The sequence below is a fragment of the Nannospalax galili genome, unplaced genomic scaffold (assembly GCF_000622305.1).
Source record: "Nannospalax galili isolate Female #2095 unplaced genomic scaffold, S.galili_v1.0 scaffold929, whole genome shotgun sequence".
Classification (NCBI taxonomy): Eukaryota; Metazoa; Chordata; class Mammalia; order Rodentia; family Spalacidae; genus Nannospalax; species Nannospalax galili.
The window spans coordinates 276,387-279,702 of NW_008359591.1; positions in this window are offsets into that span (position 1 = coordinate 276,387).

A 3,316-nucleotide genomic window follows, 5' to 3' on the forward strand; every position below is an offset into this window, starting at 1 on the left:
TTCAATCAGGCTGGCTTGAGAATGAGGCAAAGCAGAGCAGGGTGTCCGGCTGTGGGAGGTATCGAGGTGGTGCAACCGTCAGCACTGCAGCCTGCTTCAAGTCTCCAGTTATCAGTGCTGTGGAAGAGTGAATAAGCAGTACGTTAATTAAATCTGCAGATGGAATTGGAAATGTCACAAATACTGAGGACACCAGGGACATGATACAAGTTGACCTGAAGTGATAAGTGGGGGTTGGAATAAAGGCCAAAAATGCAGCAAAGTTGACCATGCTCACACACATATGCATATACACACATGAATGCGCAAATGATTGATGATACTGATTAATTTTATAACTCTATTAAGGTTCTAAATATCACATAAACCTAATTTGGCAGTAACGAATATTAAAAAATTACTGCAGGATTTTATTCTAAGATCAATATTTGGCATTTGTTTTATTTTTAAAATAATGCCTTTATTGCTTTTTGATGCATGGGTAATACATATTCATCATAGAAGAATAAAGCCATAGATCAGAAACAATAAACATATTCTCTATAATCTCACTCTCCAGTGGGATATATAATCATACATATGTAAACAGAAATGAGAAAATGAACATTGAATACTGCATATTCAAGTTGTTTTCCAGCTCTATTTATGTAAGAATACTTTTTTTAAAAAGCTTCTTGAGAAACTTGCTTAGTACCCACCTTTCTCTGGCTCAGTGAATTAGTTCTCTTCAATCTAAGTAATTATAAGCTTTGAGAAAAGGACAAAGGGCTAATATTTATAAAGGCTAAAGCTGGAGAGAAAAAAAGAGAATTATCTTCAAGTACTCAGCCTGCTCCTCAGAAATTGCTGGCATCACCAGCTCTCTACCCATTTCTCTGAAGCCTGACAGGCCAGCTTCTTACCAAGCAAACAGGCACAAAATACTCCAATCTCTCTTGACCTTGGGAGAAGCTAGCCTCTCTGGTCCCAAGAATTGCTGGTAATTCATCAGAATAATTACTAGGATCTGAGGAACAGTACTGTATCCATATGTGTTTTAAAAGAAAGAGATCCTCTGCATTAATGCTCATTCACAATGCTCATGGAAGACAATAAGCTAAGTCAAATGTCCTTTATGGGGAAGGGATGAGGGGAGACAGAGAAGAGAGAGAAGGGAGATAAAGAAGGAAGAAGGAAACAAGGATGGGAGGGAAGAAAGGAAAAAGAGAGGAGAGAGGGAGATAAAATTTCATTCACATTCTCCTCATGAATTTTTTTTTTTAAATGTGGAGGAGGGGTTACTGAGATGGCTCAGCACTTGCCACATGCAAGCCTAGCACAAAATTCAATTCTAGAACCCATTTAATGGTGGAAGGAAAGAACCAACTCCACAAAGTTGTCCTTTAACCATCACAAACATGCATGTGAACATACATCAGAGAGAGGGAGAGAGAGAGAGAGAGAGAGGTCCCCCTTCTGCCTTTTCAGATACTTATTTAACAACTACTTTGTTGATGACCAAGGTCTCTTTTTATACAGAATTTACACTGAAGTAATTAGTGCACAAATCAGCAAGAAAAAAATCTTATTAGAAATAAATACTTTACATGGAATTGAAATGGCTGGTATGATGGTCACCCAGAGAGACTACCATGGCTACTTTAAAAGTTATAGTAGTAGTAAGTTAGAAAGGATTTGTTTGAATAAGAAAGTTTAGTTTGTTTTTGTTTTTTAAAAAATCTTTTATTTTTAAAAAGTATTTTATTTTTATTTTACATGTATTAGTGTTTTGCCTGCATGTGTGTAAGTTCACCCATGTCCTGCAGTGCCTGAGGAGGTCAGAAGAGGGTGCTGGATCCCCTAGAACTGGAGTAATGGATGGTTGTTAGCCACTCATGTGGGTGCTGGGAACCAAATCTGGGTCCTTTGCAAGAGCAGTCAATGATCTTAACCTCTGAGCCATCTCTCCAGCCTCCACTTTTGTTTGTTTTTGAGGCAGGGTCTCACTATGTAGCTCAAGATAGCCTTGGACTTGCTATATAGCTCTACTGATCTTAAACTTGTAATCCTCCTGCCTCAGTGTATGAGATCTGAGATGTCAGACATGTGCCACCATGCCCGCTTGAATGGGTAATCTTTAATCTGAAATGTGAATGAAAGGATGTGAGTCACTCAAGAATGGCATTGAAGAATATTCCTGGTAGAGGGAATAGCTAGTGCCAGTGTGAGGACCTGGCAGCACAGTAGAGGAAGAGGGAAGTATGTAGGAGAGTCAGACATAGTGTGAAAGGGGCAAAGTCAATGGGCTGGAAGCTTTAATGGATTGATGCTGCAAAGGAAATTCCAGAGTAGATGAGCTGTAAGAACAGAAAGACACAGGTGAGGAAAGCGTGCATGATGCTGACATCTCAGGGAGCCTTAGTTATTGGTAGTGACAGGGCAAAGGGTGTGAAAAAGACAGTAAGTGGGGGAAAGGGGATGGAAAAATACATCATTTGATGTAAAGAGGTTTTACTAAAATGGTATGGGTTCACCAAAGTTCATTAAGAAAACAGTGAAGAAAAATCAGAAAAAAACTGATTAAGTAGAGTCAGCAAAAAATCCAAGAGACATTTTTAAATGGCACAATGACATTTACTCTCCTGCCAGATTGTAGACACGTTGTCTTTTAAAACTGTGCATATTGTCTGCAGGACACCTGCAGTTTAACCTCAAATGTGAATTGGCTGGAGATATTGCTCAGTGGTAGAGTGCCTGCCCAGCTTGCACAAGACCTTGAGTTGAATCCCAGAACTGGGAGGGGTGTGTGTGTGTGTGTGTGTGTGTGTGTGTGTGTGTGTGTGTGTAGGAATTAAGAATACTATTTTGTGTTTAATTTCAATTAAAAAACAGAAAGAATATGAGTTGGCAGTAAAGTAGAATTTTTTAAAAAGAAGTGACAAGTTTTAGAGAGAAATCTTCCTTGACAGTGATCTCTTATCATTTGAGATCCCAACACACTGCTTAATAAGAAATATTTTGTAAGGTATTTTTTAGATATAAGTTTCATAGCTAATTGAACACACACATATACAAATTTTAAATTAACATAATTATCTAAAATACAGGGAGAAATCAAAAGAAAATAATTTTCCATTTTTGAGACAGGTTTTAATGTAGCCCAGGCTGACCTTGAACTCCTGGTCCTCCTACCTCTACCTCTCAAGTGCTGGAATTGTAGGCATGTACAACCATGACTAGCCTAGAAGACAATTTATAATAAAATCCTATGCATTTTAATATGGAAGTGCTTAGACACGATTACCTTAGAAGTCACAGAAAGAAGCAATGTGTGCAC